Consider the following 23,194-nt stretch of genomic DNA (forward strand, 5'->3'; position numbering starts at 1 on the left):
TCACGGTATCCTTCTTTGTCAACCATTTTCCATCCACTCCTGAATGTAGGTCTCTCCCAATTGCTTCCATCTTTCTCTATCCTGCGCCAATCTAATCCACTGTTTGCCTGCCACTGTTCTTATGTCATCTACCCATCTTTTTTGAGGTCTTCCCGTGCTTCTTGTTGTCGTCCTTGGTCTCCATTCTAGAATTCTCCGTGTCCACCTGTTGTCATTATATCGGGCTACGTGACCTGCCCAGCGCCATTTCATTTTTGCAATTTCTTCCACAATATCTCTAATCTTCGTTCTACGTCTTAACTCGGTGTTTCTAATCTTGTCTCTTAGTGATACTCCAAGCATGATTCGTTCCATTGCTCTTTGCGTTGTTTCTAATTTTTTAGCAGATTTTTTGGTAAGGGCTACTGTCTCCAAGCCGTAAGTACAAACTGGTAGTATGCATGTGTTTGTTATACACCTTTTTCTTTAAGTTTACAGGAATGGAGAAGTTTTTCAAGATATATGCTAATTTGCCGAAAGCGCCCCATGCCAATTGTGTTCTTCTTTTAATTTCAGCATCTTGATTTGGTTTTCCTAGTTTGATAACATGACCTAGATATACATAATGTTCATCATTTTCTATGGTATGATTTTGTATTGTTATATTTGTCTGGTCTCGGCTCAGTATTTTTGTTTTGCTGTAGTTCATTTTTAAGCCTACCGCTCCTGAAACTGCATTTAATTGTTGTAACATATCATTTAGTTCTTGGATATTATCGGCTATTAAAACTATGTCATCTGCGAATCGCAAGTGGTTTAAGTATGATCCGTCGACGTTGATACCCTTATTGTTCCATTCTAGTTTCTTAAAAATGTCTTCTAGAGCAAGGGTAAATAGTTTGGGAGAGATGGTGTCTCCTTGTCTTACTCCCCGTTGTAGTCTTATGGGATTAGTTTTTGTGCTTTCGTCCAGCTTTATCTGCATGGTGGCATTTTCATATATGTTTTTAATTATGTTAGTGTATCTTGAATCTATACGTGCATTTTCTAGAGATTCAAGCACTGCCCATAATTCGATGGAATCGAATGCTTTATGGAAATCGACGAACGCCATATGAATTGGAACATTATACTCGGTGCATTTTTCTATCAGTGTTCTTACGGTGTGCAAGTGGTCTATGGTACTAAAATGTTTTCTGAATCCAGCCTGCTCGATAGGTTGATAGAAATCGAGCTTATGTGTTAGGCGGTTGGTTATGATTTTAGTTAGTAATTTATACAGATGTGAGAGCAAGAATATTGGTCGGTAATTCTCGATGTTTGCTTTGTCTCCTTTCTTGAATAGTAAAATGACTTCGGAGTTGTACCATTCTTGAGGAATCTTTCCTTCATCAATTACTTTATTAAATAAAATATTTAATACCTGTTCTATTTTTCTTCCACCGATTTTCAACATTTCGACTGTAATTTTGTCCTCTCCCGGACATTTATTCGTTTTTAGTTTATTTAGGGCCATTCTTATTTCATAGTCGGTTATGTCCGGTGTTTCTTCTGAGCCGGTGTTAATTATTGTTCGTTTAGTACGTCGTTGTTGTGGTTGTGTATTTGCCGAGTATAATTTAGTGTAGAATTTTTCAATGGCCTCGCTTATTTCCTTTCTGTCTCGGACGGTGACGTTTCGCGGTATGGTACTGTGCATATACTGCTCTCCGTGATTCATTCCAGAATGAACATTGACAAGAAGATTATATATTACTTAGACAACAATCAAAAACAGCACTAGAATGGTATCGCAATCATAATAAACGAATTGGAAAAATAGAAAAATGCGTTACAAATATGGTACTGAACAGTTCTATAGAGATGTAGCTCACAGAAAAACATGAATTAACGATAATACTGGAAAACCTCAATGCAAAAGTGAAAAATGACAAAAATCAAATAGTTAAAAACATCATTGGTGAAAATAAAAGAGCTAGCAGACCACTGCAGTGCTGTCAAGAACGGACCATGATTGTTATGAATATAGTTCGATAGTTCTATGAATATGGAAGAGCGTTCTATCAATGTGTTGCAGAGAGACAGATGGTGTCACATGCCCCGACGCGCCGTGGAAGGAATCTACTGACTTATAGTTCAACTTTTATCTGCTAGACGTCACTAGTGGTCACTTGTCATCCGCCATTTTTCAACAATAATTTATTAGGTTCCTAATAGGTATAATAGGTTCAAAAACCTATTCCGGTGCAGATAGCTCACCCCCTGTTTAAACCCAAATTTAAAAATAAACTGAAAACAATCAAAACAAAAAAGCCACAACCAAAACTATATACGAGCTTACCGAAGAAAGAAGAAATGAAGCAAAAATAAAAAGTGATAGATTCGACCGTTACTTGATAAAAATTCATTTTATATAACAATAAAACAAAATTTTCCAAAAAATTTATTATTAAATCTTATCACTACAGCTGTTTCGGCAGAGCGCCTTTCTCAAGTGATCTATTTTTGGTATGTGTTTTCACTTTATAGTTTTTAACGAAATAGTTTGAGGAGGAGAGAATTGTTTATCTCAAGTTAGTCATTAAGAAATATGTCTGTGTTTTTAATTTGTTAATTTCCATAGGTTCTAAAAAAGATAGCTTAAAGCCTTTATTTTGAATGTGAAGAATTTGAAATTCGTCATTAAAAGAGTGATTATGATCTAGAAGGTGAAGTGCGTATGTAGAATATGTTCTTCTATTATTGAAAGCCCTTTTATGTTCTGCTATTCGTTTGTTAAAATTTCTACCAGTTTGGCCGATGTAAATTTTTGGGCAGTCATTACATTTAAGTTTGTATACACCACTGTATAAGTGCTTTTTATTTTGGCTCTTGTTTTTAACATATTTGCCTAAGTTGTTGTTTGTTCTAAAAGCTGGTGTTATTTCTCTCTTTTTTATGTGTTTGGCTATTTTTGTTGATATTTTGCCTGTAGATGTAATCGAGCAGAAGGTACTGGGTTTTTTCTCTGGTGGTGAAAATGCTAATTTCAGGGCTTTTTTGTATAGTTTTTGATTTAAAATGTTATTAATTGTTTGTTCGTTGTACCCATTGTTTACTGCTATTTGCTTAATGATATTTAATTCTGTCTCAAAGTTGTATTTTGACATTGGAATTTCTGTTAATATATGTAACATGCTATGATAGGCTGCCAGTTTATGTTGTGTAGGATGGGTGGATACCATTTACCGTAATGACAAAACAATAGCATTTTTAAATATTCAAAATATTGAATTGGTAGATGAAAGTTACCTATTCCTCAATTTTTATCCCTGAAATTTTTTTCTTGGGGTCACAGAGTTCTTTGATCGGTCTATAAGCCCTATTGATTTTTATTTTTACTATAATATAGAAATAACTAGAATAAAGTATTTGCGCAAAATAAGTAATAACTAATTTGATATAAAATTAAGTCCAAACTGTCCCATAACTCAGTTTTTCTAAAAATGTGACTTGGATCAATTCCGGTCTTAACTATCTATATGACCTACTTGTAATTATTACTAATGACGCCCCATAATACATAACACACAATCAACTGGTGAATGTATTAGAGATTGCAAATTATACGGAATTCAATAAAAACGCGGCAACTCATTTCATTCATACTTAATTATTGGAAAATGCAAAATTCACACCAATCAAAACGAATTTGAATACGATACCAGGCCAGCAAACAGGCGTTTACTTATTATTCTTAAGTCTCACGCTACTGCATTCGTTTGAACTACTTCTTTAAATACCCAAGTCGAGACCTGTGTACGGTGTTAATAATAACCTCTAATTATCATCCTTTCTCGTGTCTGATTTTTAGATATCATAGAAATTTACTTGTTTTTTAAACGTTCATTCTTAGATTCGTTTTACATGCAAATCTGTTATCAACACCGAATCTTTATAACGAGAAGAAGATAGAAGTTGAAATATACATTCTAAGTCATGCTACACGAATAAAATACACCATAAATTTTCCATTTATTGTTAATATCTCAACGTGACATTCAGTTATTTTAAAAACATTGTTGAATCTTATAATTGTACTGTCTTCATTGCTTCATGCAAGTTTGTGTGAAGGAGATCTATCTATGTAGCGTTTTCAGTCACCAACAATAGATCCGAATCAGTTTTCCCAACAAAAACTTTCGTAAAACATCTACAAACTAATCAAACAAAAGTTTCTAACCAAGTCAGTTTCACTGCTATTCAAAATCTATTAAATTCATATACAGAGTGGACCAAATGTCTGGAGACGCCTAATATCTCTTAAATGGATGGTCTGAATTGTACAAAAACCGGAATACACCTATCTGCAATAACATCATAAGTAGCTCGACAATCCATTGTGGATCTTGGCCTGCTCATAAAGAAGTCGCCACTCCTGTCAATTCCTGACAACTTCCCTCCATCTTCTGACCCTTAGAATATGTAGGTCTTCTTCAACATCATCAGTCTATCTCCTTCGCGGTCGTCCTCTGCTTCTGATGCCTTCTGGTTTTGAAAATGTTAGTCTCTTCGTGTATTCGTAGTCTGACATCCTAGCAATGTGTCCAGCCCATCTAAGTCTCTGCACTTTAACGAATTTCACAATATATGGATCGGTGTATAACTGATATAGTTTAAAGTTGTATCTTCGACGCCATAGCCCATTTTCTTCTCTCAAAAATACCAAGAAGTCTTTCATGATTTTGAGATAAGGCTAATATTTCAGTCCATATATCCAAACCGGTCTTATTAAGGTCTTGTTTATATTGAGCTTTACTGCACGTTTTATATTTTTATTTTTTAAATATTTCTGGAGACCGTGAACAGTTCTCTTTTCTATTGCTATGCATCTCTTTATTTCGTCGCTTGTAGTGTTTGTTGCGTTTACTAGCGATCCAAGATATGTGAATTCTTTGACTTGTTCAAAGATATGGTTGTTAATTTGAATTCTTTGTTGAATATTTCGGGGGTTTTTAGAAACCAACATATATTTGGTTTTTTCCTCGTTTACCGCAAGTCCTAGTTCACTTGCCTTGTAAAACACTGCACTATGTCTCTCATACTTCTGCATACTATAACCATATCATCAGCGAATGCGAGAATTTGCGTCGATCTATTAAAAATATTTCCATTTATTTTAATATTTAATTGTCTGATTGCCTTTTCCAAGGCAATATTAAAGAGGAGACACTCCAGCGCGCCCCAGTGTCTTAGACCATTATTAATATCAAAAAACTTAGACTTTTCTTCTTCAATTCTAACGCATGAGATTACGTTTTGCATTGTTAGTCGGGTCAACTTAACTAACTTAGGTAGGATCCCAAAGTCTATCTTATATTGTTATATTCTGTTATCTCAAATATTACAATAAAAATTGAAAAAAAAAAAATTTTAAGCAAATTAGATAGTTTATTTAACAATTTATTTATTGAAATAATGCATATTCGTAATGTACGCAAACACTACATACAAATTAAAAAAAGGTACGTCGAAATCCATAAATAAGAACCAGAGATACAGCTAACAGCTCCTTCCTCTTCCCTTCGGCACCCGTGAGTTTCGAAGCCAGCCGATTTTAAGCAGCACATTTTGAAGCTTTGTGGACGATTTCATTGAAGGGCAATCTTTTTAAAATTTGGTACGTTAAAACTATAAAGTATGTGCTTTTAAATAACGCTAATTAGATTTCTTAATTGTTATAAACAAAGCTGCTATGAATTAAATAAAAAAGAGGCTAACTTTATCCCAAATTATTTTAGCAGCAATTGTTTTTCTTTTAACGTTGTGAAAAAATTCTGGCTTTTTAAATATAAAAAAATAATTCTTGCAGGCAATGGTTAAAAAGTTATCCTAATTGTTTATAAGCAAAAAAGCGACATGTTTTTGCAAAATTATTTTGCAATGTTTAAAATAAATTTTCTTAATTTTTTTTAATGTTAATAATAGAAAAAGTCTTCTTCCAGAAACTACCAATACAATTACTAAAACTATATAATTTTCTGACTTATATTGTTGTCAAAAAAAATTAATTTGGGATAAACAAAGTTTTTTATATGACTTATAAGATTCTTTTCTTCTAAAATTTGTTTAAAATGCTTCACTTTTTGCTGATGGACAAAAAAAGCAAAAATTTTCCGTTTTTTGACCTTAATTTGTTAATAACTAATTAAGTCCAAAAAATCGACTGCAGGAAACATATAGGTTTTTGTTACAGAGGTCCATACTACTCAAAACAACTGACGTTTGCCTGGCCGGACAAGTGTCAAAAACAGGGTACTTTTTTGCTTATTTCTCTGGCCTACATGTAGAATTTCACCGTTAGTGTCTTTACAAATTTTTAATCGTGGTTTAAATTCTCGACAGTGGCTATTATTTAAGGATTTGTAGTATTCTCTCGTTTCTTTTTTAACGAATAAACTTTATATCTCATTGAGAGTGTTCTGTTCGTATTTCCTCTTCTTACGTCGATGGATATACTTTTCCTTTCTTCTAAGACGTCTATACTCTTCTTTTTTCTCCGTGTACAACCTGCATCGATGGTTTTTGCACTCACGATCAAACCTATGATTTCTTTTTTCTGACTTGGTTTTGCCCAATATTTCAACCGATTTCTGTAATACAATATCTCGTATATTTGCCCATAGTTGGTTAATGTCTTTTTCTTCTTCTAAGTTTTCTGTCCTTATTTGATATATTTGCTGTCTGTATACATATGCAATGTCGGGATCTTTTAGTTTATTAATGTCGTTTTTTTCTCCTTTCCCGATCTCATTTTTTAAAATGGATATTATATATTTATTCTATCTGCAATATGGAGATTTTAAATTTGATGCTCGCAATGTTGCCAGATTTACCATTTTTTTGATGTCATTAGTGACTTTGGTTTTTCAAATACAACACCCTGTACATTGCAACATTATTGAATTCCTTACTTCAATACGAGTTCAATCGTATGTAACACTTGGTATTTTATGTAGTCACGAAGGTTTTAAGTAAATAAAGTGCCAAATAATAGACTAGGAGAAAGAGGGGGTTGAGTATTTACTTTTATGTCCCTCCGGTACTTTGACGTATTTTTGTTTGTTGGTGCGTAGATCCGATTTTTCGAAGGTATCAGGCTAAAAACCCGTTAGATAATTTATTAATAACAATTTAATTATTTAATTTATTGTATCTCCCAAAAGATTAAATATATTTAATTTTACGAAAATGAAAATTGTTCCTTTTAAAAAAATTAACAAAGCGGCGTTTGCTTAAATTTGGTCCGATTGTTATAGTATATTTGAAGAATAAGCTGGAGTAAATTCTCAGAATACTAATCTTCGCACCTCGAAATACATAGGCGTGCACATCTTCTAACTAAAACGTAATCTTAAAAGAAAAGTTTGCCTTAAATTTATTTGGATATTTAGAACAAAGTAATCCAATCCAATACTGGTTTAAAATAAAAAGATATACATAAAAAGAATAAAAATTCTATTATTTGTGAAACATACAGTTAATATAAAATAATAAAATACAATAAATTATACTGAAACGTAAAATACATACAGAAAAACTGTAAATTTTTATATATTCCTATTAATAAATAATAATATTCTTAATACTAATAATATTGGAAATAAGAATGAAAATTATATTAGCAATAAAAAATAAATAAAAAATAAACAATGAAGTTGTCGGCAATTAGTTCAAATGTAAAATAAACTTCTGAGCTACAGTTTAAAGTTAAGCTTCCTCATATTCTGTTTCAGACGAAGTGTTATCCGATCCGGGATGAATTATTATAGGTTCTATACTGCTATCTATTATATGATCAAGCTTCCACATATTTTTCTCAATATCCATAACGTGATTAATACATTTTTGCCAATGTTCAGTCGTTACTTCGGATATTGATTTATGAAAAAGAATAGTAACATCTGACAATTTAAAAGTTGTATTATTTCGAGCAACATTACTTTTAACTTCGGCCCATACTAATTCAATCGGATTTAGCTCGCAATGATACGGTGGTAGGCGAAGTATTTCAATTCCTCGTTTTTTGGCTATTTCCTCAATGACATATTTTTTATAATTTTGTTTATTAATTTTAGCAAGCTCTAATAATTCTGCTTTTGTCATTGTATCGTCAAAGATTAAATTCTTAGAAGTTAACCACATTGCAATTTCATCTTTCCTCCATTGAGTAGTTGGTAAACGTTCAACTAATCTAGAGTGGTAACTTGCATTGTCCATCACAATAACTGAATTTTTAGGTATGAATTCAATCATCTGTTCGAAATATTCTTCAAACACGTCTCCGTTCATCTCTTCGTGATAATCACAGGTCTTTTTTGATTCAAACAAAAGTAAACCCTCCTTAAGAAATCCATTCATACTACCTATATGGGTAACAATTAATCGTCGACCTTTACCTGTTGGTTCCTTGAAACCAGGTGAATATCCTTCCAGAAATGCTTGTCGACATGTTTTTATAGTTTTGTCTTTCCAAACTCTCCCTACAGTATGACCTTCATTAACCCACGTTTCATCTAAATAATAAATGTTCTTATTTTCTGTCCTCATTTTTTTTATTTTTCTGAGGTAGTCTCGTCTCCAATACACAATTTCTTCGGAATCGATAAGCATTGACTGTCTGCCCACTTTTTCATACTTAAAGTTTAACTCATGCAAAACTTTCCAAAGTTGGTCTCTACTTATTGTGGGTAAATCGGGATCGTCGGTAATGGCTTGTAAAACTTTATCTAAAGTTGGTATTTGTTTGTTAAAAAAAAATGAGTGGACCATTCTACGAATTGCATTTTTGAAGAATTCATCCACATTCACTTTCGACAATTTTGGTCTTCCTGGTCTCGGTTTGGGTGGCGTTATACCAGCTGATTTTTCCTCTTTTAAAATGTTATATACAGTTGATTTTGAATATCCCATTACTTTAGACGAAATTTCAACTATACTATCAACAGTATTGGAAGGATTGTGTTGCTTAAAATAATTGTAGACGTTAAGGATAACACTCTTTTCGTTAAGTGATAAATGATTCAACTTTAATTTTTTAACTGGTGTATAATCACACGTTAATTCCATATTCTATAAACTCACTATTCACTCTTGCAAAAAACAACTGTGTCAGATCTCTTCACTCGCTTATAATCGACTAAACAAAAATTTTCTGATATTAATGAATGACTATTTAAAGACCATTAACCATTTTATTAATCATTGGTTTTCCAAACAAAATCGAAATTTATACTATTTAAGATAGCGTTCACATTTATCAGAAACCATCTTTCGCTAATCGACTTTTTCTATCTAATCTATCAAAAGACCATTAACTAAATACCTGTGTATTTTAAGAGTTTCTTTATTTCTTGTTATTTAATGGGTCATTATCATAACGACAAAAATAACCATAAATAACGTTACTAAAATAAACAGATTTATATAAATATAATATGCTTTGAAAATGGTTTAAATATCTAACAAACCGAAACAAATAATGTAATACCCTTAAAGTACGTCTGTGACCAGCTGAAAAAACCCTAGCCTACACAGTTCTAACAATAGCAGGTATTTAAATTTTACGATAGTCCATGTGACATGGAAAAATTTCTATCTAAATAGTCAAACCCAACGTAAAATAAGCTAAAATATTGACGTTGTACGAAAAGCACACGTACTAAAATATGCTTAACAATTTAGTTTTTTTTTCTGAGAATTTACTCCAGCTTATTCTTCAAATATACTATAGAACGTGAGTTATAACAAGTTTCGTAAAAAAGAATTGCAAAATATGCATTCGATGGAGCTTTTCCAAGTATAACTTAGCTTTCATACATCCCAAAAGTTCATTAATATTATATTATTATGATAAATGTGAGTCATACCGGGTCGTCGCTTATACCTGCTAGTGGAACTTTCGAGATGAGGATCAAATAATACACCAGCGTTCTGATCGAAGTCGGCAGAAATTTCTAGACAAACAAATTAGGTATAAAACGGACGATTTGAGATTTAAAAGGACAGTCGAAAACAAGTGTCGATTAATAAATTGTTCGCGCGGCTAATTAAATTGTAACCCTTGTGAATGTTTTAAATACAGTATATAAGTGTAAATAAATTAATATTTAAGTATTTTCTATGTACATTAAATAAATAAATAAATGTATGTAAATAAACTCATAAAGTGTTGTAAAGTGTAGAACATTTCATCATTTATAAACTCAATAAATTAGATTTATAAATACAGTTCAATATAATCTTCTTGTAAATGTTCATTCTGGAATGAATCATAAAGAGCAGTATATGCACAGTACCATACCGTGAAATTCTACAGCAGTTAAGGCTTTAGTGTATTAACTATGCATGGAAATCAGCCAATACGTACTTTAGAGTTCAGAAGAATTATACTAAGACGTTGCCAAGTAATTATTGAAGATTCTAAATTAGATACACTACCTATAAAATTTGATTGTCTGATTTTTATAATGCACGGGAAGTTATTACAAGGAGGCAGTTTTAAATACTCATTTCATTTGTATTGGTTAATTTTTAACATAAAACAAATACACAGGTGGTAATTGACTTAATTAAGTAAAGGATGGTTTCTAATTTGTTCTTGAAAATTGTTTTTAAAATACAAAATTAATTATTTTATAATTTGTTGTAAATGAAAGTGGTCTTCATATCAAAAGTCTGTTTGTCTATTTAATAGCTCATATATCAATTTAATTCCATCTTAAACCACCATTAATTTAAATTATAATTTGACTAAAAGCTGCTATGCCTCAAATTCCTGTAAAATTTATACCGCGGATATATTTTTATACCTAAAAATAAAGGTAGAGAATTGTGGTATCAATTTTGTTAAAAAGGTGAAAGGCCAAATTTGAGCAAAAACCGCCGTTGTCAAAAAAGCGCAGAAGTATCTCTTATTGCAATTACGAAAGAACTGGAGCCAACGTAATTATCATAATAGAGATTTCCTTGCTTTCGCCTTCGTTCATTTTCCTACCAAAATAATCAAATTTCCCTTCTTCTAGACAGTTAGCGGCTCCCTCATTTGGAAATCAAGACTACTTCCAGTGGTGGACTTAGAAAAAAAAAATTCTAAAAGCGTTACATATTTTGAAACTTCTTTCATTAGATTATTATATATTTCTATATTGATTCTCTATATTTTTTTTTTCGACGTTATAATTAATATCTCTCTTGAGTAAATATTAAAAATTACGAGTGATAAAGCTCAACCCTGTCTGACATAGCTCTTTATCGCCTAGTTGGTTGTCTATCCTGATTTTTGCTGTTTGGCGATAATACAGGTTCCAATATTATTGTAAAATATCTGTCATCGATACCATTGCTTGTATAAACAGTATAAACTAATATAGTTGACTAAACATATTAGTCCAGTTATTCCCGGGATTTTTAATCGGCCAGGTATTTGATAATGTTTTTGAGTTTTCTGGAACTCAATAACTAAAACCTCTGTTTCCTACAGTGAAATGGATTTTTTAAATTATTGACAATTTAATGCAAAAAATGTAGAGCTGGTTCCTAAAAAAACTGATACGACTCTTAGTAAGATTTGATCATTTTGATCAGTGTATTTGATTGGTCTGATAATATATTATATTTATTATGACAGACAAATTATACAATATACAAATAAACAACAAACAATTGATTACATATTTAAATTAAATTATTGTAATAATTATTAAGGTCTATTATATAAATTCTATATTAGTCTATTATAAATTTTGATATTATTTTGAATTTCTGCATTTTATAAAGAGTATATAAATGATAGTTTTTACATAAAATAGGGTTGTTGTTATTATTTTTATCCAGATTTAGCCATACGGCTCACACTCTCTCTAAGGGGAAAATTCACTCATCTCAGGTTTACTGTACGGTATCAAAAGGATTGAGCTCTGGTGGGACTCTTTCCATGTTATCGAGTCCTAGGTGACTTGGTATGTCGGTATATCTCCCAAAAATTTTCGTACGCATCTGGACGTCGAAAGTAACACAGCTTTCTCCATAATCTTATATAGATGTTTATTTAGACCCAGCTTTTTTATGTTTTCTAGGAGGCTCTTCGGGATGACTCCAGTGGTAGAAAGAATAATAGGTATCATCTGGGTTCTTTCCATTCTCCATTGTCTTCTGATTTGTATTTCTAGATCTCTGTACTTGGCGATCTTTTCGTTGTATTTAACACGTAAATTATTGGTGTTGGGTATCGCCACATCAATGAGTGTTGTTTGCCTAGTAATTTTATTAACTAGTATGAGATCGGGTCTATTATGGGCCACTGGTTGATCTGTAAGCACAGTGCGGTCCCAGTATAGCTTGTAGTTGTCATTTTCAAGCATTCTATCAGGGACGTATTGATAATAAGGAAGATGGTCGGTTTGGACAAGTCCCAGTTTGTCAGCTAGTTCTTGGTGGATAATCTTTCCTACTGAGTCATGACGTTCTTTATAATCAGTACCGACAAATGCCTGGCAGCCACCGGTAAGATGTTGGATGGTTTCTTGGGCTTGGCATCCATATCGGCATTTGTCATTTTGGACTTGAGGATCTTTAACAATATATTTCAGGTAATTTTTAGTTGGAATAACCTGATACTGAATGGCAAGTAGGAAAGCCTCAGTCTCGGGAAACATCTTTCCTGATGTCAACCAATAGTTCGACTCTGTATTGTCGACATATTCTTGGCTGATCTCATTAAGATGTCGCCCATGCAGAGGTTTACTCATCCAGGTGCGCATTTTGTCTTGCTTAGTCAGGTGATTTATGCGCATTTCTTGTTCCCTCAGTTTAAGCGGCGTCGTATCATCTACTGCGCAAATTGCTCGATGTAAAGTAGATGTCTCAGCCTGTACCTGAAAATAAGTTCTTAAATTAGCAATTTGTTTATCCAATTGCTCACCTATATCCATAAGTCCTCTTCCCCCTTGATACCGCGGTAATGTTGTTCTCTCTACTGCACTGCGTGGATGATGTTTTTGCGCCTTTGTGAGAAGTGTTCTTACTTTCCGCTGAAGACCCTCTATATCCGTTTTTGACCACTTTATAATACCAAATGAGTAGCTCAGCACGGAACAGGCGTACGTATTTAATGCCTTAAACAAATTTTTACTATTAAGATATGACCGATTTAGTTGTCTTACTCTTCGCACGAACTCCGAAGTTAGTTCAGTTTTCATTTGTTTATGGTCAATTTTCCGCGCTTGTTTTACTCCGAGATATTTGTACATATCATTTTCGCCCATTGCCTCGATGTTTTCGCCATCTTGCATATCGAAACCTCCGGGCTAAACCTTTCCTCTTATATTTAGTATACGGCACTTGTCTAGTCCAAAATTCATACTGATATCATTTGAGAAATTTTCTACAGTTTTTAACATCTCATCTAGGTGGTTTCGAGTGGAAGCCATTAATTTTAAATCATCCATATACAACAGATGATTAAGCTTCGCTACAACAGTGTTGTTATTTTTGATGCTAAAACCTGAGTCAGTAGAGTTCAGCAGCTGAGATAGCGGGTTCATTGCTAGGCAAAACCAAAGTGGACTCAACGAGTCCCCCTGGAAAAGACCCCGGTTAATAGCGATATCTTTAGTTTCGATATTAATTTCACCCGGTATTTGAAGGTGAATTTTAGTCTTCCACTCTGCCATTATATGCTTTTATGTTTTTATTTTTATTATTATTAAGAAATAAAACAAACGACTTAACTCAACAATATATTAAAGCAAGAATTGAAACCAAATTAAAAGATAACTTCCTAGTTCCTTCCTAGTTCCTTCTTGTATAATTATTTCTATCGGTTTATTTATCTGTCAAATTTTTAACAATATTCCACAAGTTTTTGGAAACATTCTTGTTTTTCTCAATTTCATTTCTAAAGTAATCTTTCTTAGCATTTTTTATTAATATTTAGGTGTTTTCTATAATTGAAATATTCATTTTTTTTATTAACATTGTCAGGATCTTTGACATTTTTACGATACAAAAGATTTTTTGTGTTTATGGATTTAACCAGTCCTATGGTTATCCAACTTTGGCGCTTCTTCTTATATTTTTTGTGTTTTTTTATACAACTGTTTTTTTTTACTGTAAGTTTGTTAAGAATTTTACATAATAAATTGCATTTGACCTTAACATTTTTAGAGGCATTATATTCACACCAGTCATAAGTTTCTAAGCTTTTTTTAGTTCTTTGTAATTGATTATGTGTTGTTCTCTGCTTAGTTTTGTATAACTATTTTTTAGGTTAAGTGGTAAACAAATAACAGTCGCTTTATGATCAGTAACACAAGTGTCCACGACTACTGCTTTAGCTTGTGATCAAGGCAACTTTTAGAGTTTCCCTTTATTCTTGTATATTTGTTGACCATAGATTCAAATTGGTATTCATACCTTAAATTAAGGTATTCGTAAGCACGTTGGTTAGTTATATCCTGATAAATAGATCAGAAAATATGAAGAGCTGAAGCAACGCATTACAGAAAAAATTTTAAACGTTTAAAATAGTAATTACTTTAAAATACCACAAGAAAATAGCTTCAGAACAATATTTCTTCGAATATTTCATAAGGTAATAATTAGAGAAGGTAGCTAAATCATATACTGCTAAATTTGTCTCTGAAAGGACTATTCATTTCTTTAATTAAATATAGGGTATTATATTAAAAAACAGTCTTATAACTGAGACAAATAAAGCAGAAAAAATTGTGTGCAAAAAATGTGCAGCAAAAAATCACAATTTGAAAATAAAATCGACCTGTTTTGGTGACTTTTTTTAACTCTATTAACGATCGATGCCATTAAGCCACGTAAGGAGTGGTATAAACTTACCTATTAATATTTTTACCTTGCACCAACGTTCAATTCCTTGGTGAATCTACCTTTTTGCCCTTGATTGATACTGATCAGAATAGATAAATAAAAAAAAACGAGAAACATTCTAATCCACACGGCTCTGCTTTTTTACCTTAGGCGCGCAAACGACAAGGAGCATATTTAAATTTAAAATGAGTGCGAATGTCGGCCGGTCATTAACATATAGATTATGGCAAGAGCTTAGCTCGTTTTTGCCAAAGTTCAACAACCAACCGACGACGACTTCGGCCTTTCTTTGAGTTTCACAAGACTTTCCTCAAACTTTGAACTTTCCCAGTTCGTCTCGAAGTATTAACATAAGTAGATATCAAGCATTCGCAGTGACGGTTAGTTTACACGGCGGTGGGCGAGGGTTTAGGCAAATTTTGGGACAAACGCTGATGCTAAAGGGTGTGTTTGCTGTACATATTGCTATGTGCTTCTTAATTTAAACTTATAAGAATATCTACGAATTATAAACCAGTAATTGAAAAGAATATTTCTGCAAAAACGTAAGGAAGATTTTTTCTCTATTCTAAAGTGCTGAGACGAGCCTCACGGAGAAAGCGTCACGGGTAGCGTTACGAAATAGCGGTTATTTGCAAAGATTTACTACTCTCGAGCAATTTGTTTCTAGTTATCATATTTGTACCTCTGAACAAAAGTATAATAAGTCACAAAATATGAATTTAATAGGAGAGCAAAATAAAAACTCTTTTTAGTATTTTGTTAACATTTTCCATATAACACATTAAATTTTATTTAGAAAATTCTTATAAATGTGAATAATGATCATTGTTCTTTTTTATCACCAAAAAAATTTTTTTGAATACTACTGTTTTTGGAAAAAATGGACTTTTTTTGCTCTGAAAAAAACGTATTTTTGCTCTGAATAATAAACTTTTGACTGTGACTTAATATTAATTTTGTCACCTATCTTATGGCAAAGATAGGATATGGAGCTCTATTACCAAAAATATCATACCTATTTTACAGACTTAAGGAAATGTTAGGATATAAAGAATTAAAAATATTATACAGAAGTGTTGGTAACAAAACCATTAATATGAGTATTAAAAAAACTTCAGATTTATGGGAAACAGAGAATCTTCTACATATTGATGATTTCTTCTACCAACTCTTCGGTTAAAGTCTACACTCTGAAATGCCAAATCGAAATCTGTTTTAAAGTACAGAATCCCAGGATTTCCTTGTCTGAATTGGATACATACTGTTTGTAAAATTAAAAATTTCTCGTTTTCTCAGTTTTCTTTTTATTTTGAAACGGTGAATCGCAAAAATTGTACAGTTTATTAAAGTCTTTAAAATTACTTGTCATATCATACACTTTGAAATCTTTGTTCTTTCCGGAAATTCTAGCTAACTGTAACCATTAATTTGAAAATTAGGACATTGTTAGCCTCTGCATATCTGCATATCTGCATATTTCAGGTGACATTTTAAAAAATAAAGCTCAGTTTTTTAATCAGGAATTAACAAAGAAAACTGATTTTCGTGCTAGTCAAGGTTAGTTCGAAAACTTCAAAAAAGGTATGGCATACGATTTTTGCAGATGAGTAGAGAGAAGCTAAGTGCAGATTAGTTTGAGATTAGAAAAGATCATCGAATTAAACCTAATTCCTAAACAACTTATAACGCTGATGAAACCAGTCTAAACTGGCGGCAACTTCCAATAAAGACATTCGTCACTTCAGATGAAAAAAGTTTTTGGTAGACTCTCATTGTATGTGCGACTACATCAGGATCCCACAAATTGATATTGCTAATAGTGGGTAAATCCAAAAACCTCGTACTTTCTAAAATGTTAAAATTGGGAAGCTACCAATTCCGTACATGTGGCAAAGCCATACCTGGGTGACAAAAGAAGTCCCAAAGTTAAAGATGAGCTAAGAAAAAAGAAACTGGCAGTGAAAGCTCTCCTCTTGTTAGACAATGCTCCAAGACATTCTGATAAGGACGAATTAAAAATCGAAACTGCCGATGAATATATCGAGGCAATGTACTTATCGAAAAATACTACTGCATTGATTCTGCCCATGGATGAAAAAGTTATTAAAGCGCTCAAGGCACACTACAAGAAACAACTTGTAGATATTGTAAGTCAACCTAATGCTGACATCACTTCAATTTTGAAAAACTTTAACATCAAAGATGCGATTATCAATGCTGCGATTACCTAGCAAGTCAATTAAATAGTGGAAGAATATTTAGCCCAATAACCCACTCTTTCCAATAGAAGTTAACAAAGAATCCAGTGACCAACCTGTGCAAGTTATACTAGATGCTGCCCTTCAAGAATTTGAAACGATATGACTAATTCATCAGAATCAAGGGAAGCTTTACAAGAGTGGATTTTAAATGACAATCTCAGTGCTGACTTAACTGATGAAGAAATAATTAAAGAAATGACAGAATCTGATGAACACGTGACCCAAGAAGCACAGGATGAAAAATATTTTACCGTCAACTCTGATGATGCTATATTGACTACAAACTGAGAGGGCATATGACTTTGAAAAATTTTGATGTTAAAGGAGATACAAGAACAAGCAATGATAGACTGTCTAAACAAGAAAAAGCAAAAGACAATTAAAGATTTTTTTAAAGTGTGAGCACAGTACATGTGTATTTGCATACGTCCATAATGAATCTACCTTACTTGCGGCATTTAGTTATTAGTACGTATAATGTACCTACTTCATTAAACATTTAACATTAAACATTTATAAATAATAATGTTCAAATCATATTTTGAGCTGTAAAAAAAATAATTTACTCAAAAAAATTACGGTGAAGAAGTATACTAGCCTCAGATATCGCTCAGGGTGACTGATATAATATTTATAATGTAGCAAACATGTTAACATTATATTAATTGCTGCGATAAAAGTCCAAAAAGCACTTTATTCTTCACTAGGAACGACAGAAGAAAAAAATACTTGCAGTTGAATTCAATATCTGAACCAATAATAATCGCTTTCTCATTGTAGAAAGAGTTCGATTACTTCTATGTTTGTCACCGCGATTTTGTAGTCGTTAATTGATTAATTTTTATCTCATTTCGGGATGTATGTGTGCTATTTCGTTCAGTAAACTTCCGTTTGATGGAATTTCAATTTAAGTGATACACACTCCCTATGCTACACAGTTCATTGTATCCGTGACGCAATAATGACGCCACGCAGTGCAGTTCGTGTCACCCAAGTAGCAACGTAACACGCGAATACTTTAATTTTATTTGTTCATGCTGAACTGCAATATTTTATTAGGTTTAGTGGGAGATCGTTTAGGGCTTAGTAGGTAATTTGACTTGGCGGCTATTATTTCGCATTGATCATGGTTAAACAGAACATTATGCATGAGTTGTAGTTAAAATGGGAGTATTTTTATTTTAGAGTACGACAAAATGTCTATAATTTATTAAATTTAGCTCAAATTGACTTTAGATTAGCATTGTAATGAATTTAGGTGGTTTTAGATTTACTCTCTACTTCCATTGTGGCATACACAAACTATATTGTTTACTGAAAGAATGAAATAGAGATGTGCTTATTGAAGAAAGAAAGAATCTCAAATTTATGAGATTGTAGGTTTGATAGATAACATTGAAAACAATTTGGGTTAGCTTTCAAACCGGAAAAAATAATCAAAAAATGTTTGTTTCTAGTGCCCACTACCAAAGTTACCTAAAGAAGTAAAACATCAATGAAATGCACCAATATGAAGACAATAAAATGATGAAAATGTTTTGATCTCTATACAAGTTTTCTTCAACCAAGTTACATATTTAAGTTCAGTTTTAATTGTTAAAATTAAATTTTGCCCGTCTGCTCTATTGCAGCATGGATACGTAATTTATAATTTTAAAAACTTTGAGAAAAAGAAAAGCACAAGAAAACGAAGCTTTTGAAGAAGACTTTAGAAAAATCCTGAACGAAATTCCTAACAGCCGTGGATTATATGCGGAGGAGACCTTAATGCCAGAGTAGGAAAACAAGTACAAAGGAAAGTGGTAGGCATGCATGGAGAAGAAACTGTTAACAACAACGGAGAAAGACTCATAAATATATGCCAACAATATGAATTAAAGATTTTGAATGGTTTTTTCGCCCACAAGAACATACATAAATGCACCTGGTATCAGCACACAAGAGGTCTAAAACCGATAATAGATTATTTCATAACAAGACAACAAACTAAGTTAAGAGTACAGGACGTAAAGGTGAATAGAGGAGGAGAGTGCGGCTCGGACCACTACCTGATAATAGGAAAAATATATACACCATTCGTAGACAGGAACCACACAGACATCAACAAAGAACACAGAGAAAAAATAGAAAGAACTACGTACACCTTAGACAATCTAGATAACGAGAACACACAGTTACTTTACTCCTGGAGACTAACACAAAAACTACAGGAATCACACAGATCAACGACGGATGAATACGAACATATAAAAAACTGCATGAAACACGCAGCGCTAGAAGCCTTAGGGCCACAGGTACGGAGAGTAGATAAACCATATTTGTGGGATAAAAAGGTTGAAGAAAAGATAAAAAGAAAGAAGGAAGTATATCAAAAGTTATTACAACAGGGAGACGAACAAACGAAACAACAATATTAAAACTTGAATAAAGAAGTCAAACGAGAAGTGGTTAAAAAGAAAAATAGTGCATGGGAACAAAAATGCCAATACCTAGACAACCATATAGAAGGGACAAAGAGCTCTAAAGCTTGGAGAACTATAAAAACGATAAAAACAACGACAAAAAACCAAGTCATAATAAATAGAATACCAGAGAACACATGGGTAGAGCATTTTGAGAACTTATTAACAGAGAGAAGAGAAGGGTTTAAACAGACAAATAAACAAGTTAAAGTAGAAGGAAGAATAGAAATATCAATAGAACAAGTAACAAAAACAGTTAAGGGAATGATATTAAGAAAATCTCTAGGCCCAGTCGGAATATATCCAGAGTTGATCAAGTATGGATCATCAAAACTGCTTGAAATGATCCGAAAATTATTCGAAAGATGCTTAAAGGGAGAAGAAGTTCCAGAAGAATGGAGACAATCGTATATTTTTCCAATACACAAGAAAGGCACAAAGACGGATCCTAAAAACTGTAGAGGGATCACAGTGATTGTTACTATAGGCCGACTATACTCAAAATTACTACGAAACCTGATAGAAAATGATTACTAAAGACAAACAACTCGAAGAACAAGCGGGATTTAGGGCCGGACGCTCCACTATAGATAATATTTACACATTAAAAATTGCAATAGAAAAACGAGTGCAGAGAAATAGAGAAACCCATATAGCTTTAATAGATTTGGAAAAAGCATATGACAGTGTCCCGATCTCCCAACTGTGGATAGAAATGGGTAACTTGAAAATAAACCCAATTCTTATTAACGCCACTCAAAAATACTACGAACAAAACTTTGCAAGAATTAAAATGGGACAAGAAATCACCTCTCCTTTTCAAACAACAAAGGGACTAATAAAAGGCTGCTGTCTGTCACCCACCTTTATTTAAAATCTATTTGGACAGATCCTTAGTGAAATGGGTAAAAAAATGTAGAAACATGGGAATAACGGTGAAAGAAAACACGCTATATATACTTTTCTCTGCGGATGACCAGGTAGTAATTGCCGAAGACAGCTACGATCTTAGCTATATGGTAAGAAAACTGCAAGAAGAATATGAGGTGGCAGGTCTAAACATGAATATGATAAAATGTGAATATCTCTCAGTGGGAACAGATGAAATATGTGACCTAGTCTTGGAAGAAGACAAAATCAAAGGCGTGCAATCCTGCAAATATTTGGGGGTCATTTTCAACAAGAAGGGAAATAGCGCAGATAAAATCACGGACAGAATAAACAAGGACAGAGCAGCGACCCGTACCTTAAACTCTCTTCTCTGGCAAAAAACAATTCGACGAGAAACTAAAAAACACATTTACGGTAGTATAGTCCAAAGTATTACACTTTACGGTTCGGAAGTATGGGACGTCACCAAAGCTAATAGAAACAAACTTATGACGACAGAAATGGATTATCTGAGACGAAGCTGCGGTAGATCGAAACTGGAGAGAGTTAGAAACGAACAAATAAGAAACGAAATGAAAATGGAGCGAAATATCAATGATGACATAGAAAGAAAACAATTAATCTGGTTCGGACATGTTAAAAGAATGCCAGAGTACAGATGGCCTAGAAGAGTACTGGAATGGATCCCTGCTGAAATAAGAAAGAGAGGACGACCACGGAGAAGTTGGCGCAACGGTATTGATGAAACAATGGCGGCAAGAGACTTAGAAGAGGCAACTGCATATGACAGAAAAGATGGAAATTGGTGGCGCAGAAGCGGCGACAGCCGTAATCAATCCGTTATTATATATATATATATATATATATATATATATATATATATATATATATATATATATATATATATATACATCCTACTATCATTTTCGCATCGATACATTATGCTTTTACCATCAATTTAGCATCGTCTTGCAAAGTAGCATCTGTATATCGACGCTACTTTACAAGACCTTAATAACTTTTTTCCTGTACCTGTTACAAGAATTTTAACCATCTCATTGATTAGAGTTTTGATACCGTGTTGGTATTTTAAAATATCTGCTTTCTCTCTTTATCCCTTACTGAGTTATATAAGTTTATTCCAGAAAATGTTTGAGTCTAAAATGATGGTACAGTGAAAATATTATATATATTTAGTTCAGGGTTTTACCGTTTACTCGCTGCCATTATATACATGAAAATGTATATCCCACTTTCATTATCAATCATTTTAGCATCAGAAATTTGGCATCGCTGTTGAATATAATATTACCCACAACGAAATAGTAAATTTAAGAATATATATATATTTTTTTCACCCACAAATCATTCTGGCATCATGTTTAGTTAAAAGTAACGGGTTATTATATATTGCAACTACCTATTGTATCTTCGCTCCAATTGGTCCAGTCGCGACGTACAGCCCCTCAAATGATAGGATTTAACCAATAAAATACAATAAGACAGAAAAATCAAATATAGCAGCATGTCAAAAAGGCTTTAATTATATATCTTCGTTTCTATAAGTCCAATCGTGACGTACAGTATCTCAAATGACAGGATTTAACCAACTGAAAACAATGAAATAAAAAAATTTAATACAGCAACATGTCAAAAGGGCCGTAGTCACGTATCTTCGGTTCTATTAGTCCAATCGTGACGTATAGTACCTCTAATGATAGGATTTAACATAAAGAATACAATGGGATAGAAATATCAAATGCAGAGCAATGTCAAAAGGGCCTTAGTTGTGTATCTTTAGTTCTATTAGTCCAATCATGACGTGCAGTACCTCAAATGAAAGGATTTAACAAATAAAATACAATGAGGTATAGGAATTAAATGGAGTAGCATGTCAAAATGGCCGTAGTTATGTATCTTCGGTCCTACTAGTCCAATCGTGACGTACGATACCTCAAATGATACCACTTAACCAATAGAATACAATGACATAGAAATCAAATACAGCATCACGTCAAAAGGGCCTTAGTTACGTATCTTCGTTTTTAGTGGCCCAATCATAACGTACAGTACCGCAAATGACAGGATTTAACCAATCGAATACAATAAGATAGAAATGTAAAATACATCAGCTTGTCAAAAGGGCCTTAGTTATGTATCTGCGGTCTTATTAGTAAAATCGTGACGTTTCGTACCTCAAATAATAGAATTTAACTAATAGAATACTATGAGATATAAAACTTAAATAGAGTAGCCTGGCAAAAGGCTTTTGACAAAATCTGACATAACAAAATGCTAGAAATATTGGAAACAGCGGGATTGATCGATAAAGATCTACGAATAATTACAAATCTATACTGGCATCAAGTGGCAATAATAAAGGTTGAACAAGAACTGTCGGATGAAATAAATATAAAAAGAATAGTGAGAAAATGCTGTATATTGTCGCCTTTACTTTTTAACTTATATTCGGAGGAAATATTTAAGGAAGCCTTAATGGAGACAACCGAAGACAAACATAATTATATACAGGATGACGGAATAAAAGTTGGAGATGCCACACTGGACAGAGTAGAGAAACTCGTGTATCTCGGCAGTAATATCAATGAGAGCTGGGATCCAACCGCAGAAATTAAAAGCCGACTAGACAAGCCCGAGCTGCCTTTGTAAAAATGAGAAACGTACTTTGCAGTCACGATCTTAGTATTGACCTTA

At 32.8% G+C, this 23,194-nt stretch overlaps 1 protein-coding gene across 2 annotated transcripts in view; it reads left to right on the plus strand.

Moving 5' to 3' along the window:
• Skel (DM13 and DOMON_DOH domain-containing protein skeletor) overlaps positions 1–23,194 on the plus strand; it is a 158,380-nt gene that overhangs the window by 58,947 nt on the left and 76,239 nt on the right. The gene's annotated exons all lie outside the window — the stretch shown is intronic.

This window comes from Diabrotica undecimpunctata, chromosome 4 (genome assembly GCF_040954645.1).
Source record: "Diabrotica undecimpunctata isolate CICGRU chromosome 4, icDiaUnde3, whole genome shotgun sequence".
In the NCBI taxonomy this organism is placed as follows: domain Eukaryota; kingdom Metazoa; phylum Arthropoda; class Insecta; order Coleoptera; family Chrysomelidae; genus Diabrotica; species Diabrotica undecimpunctata.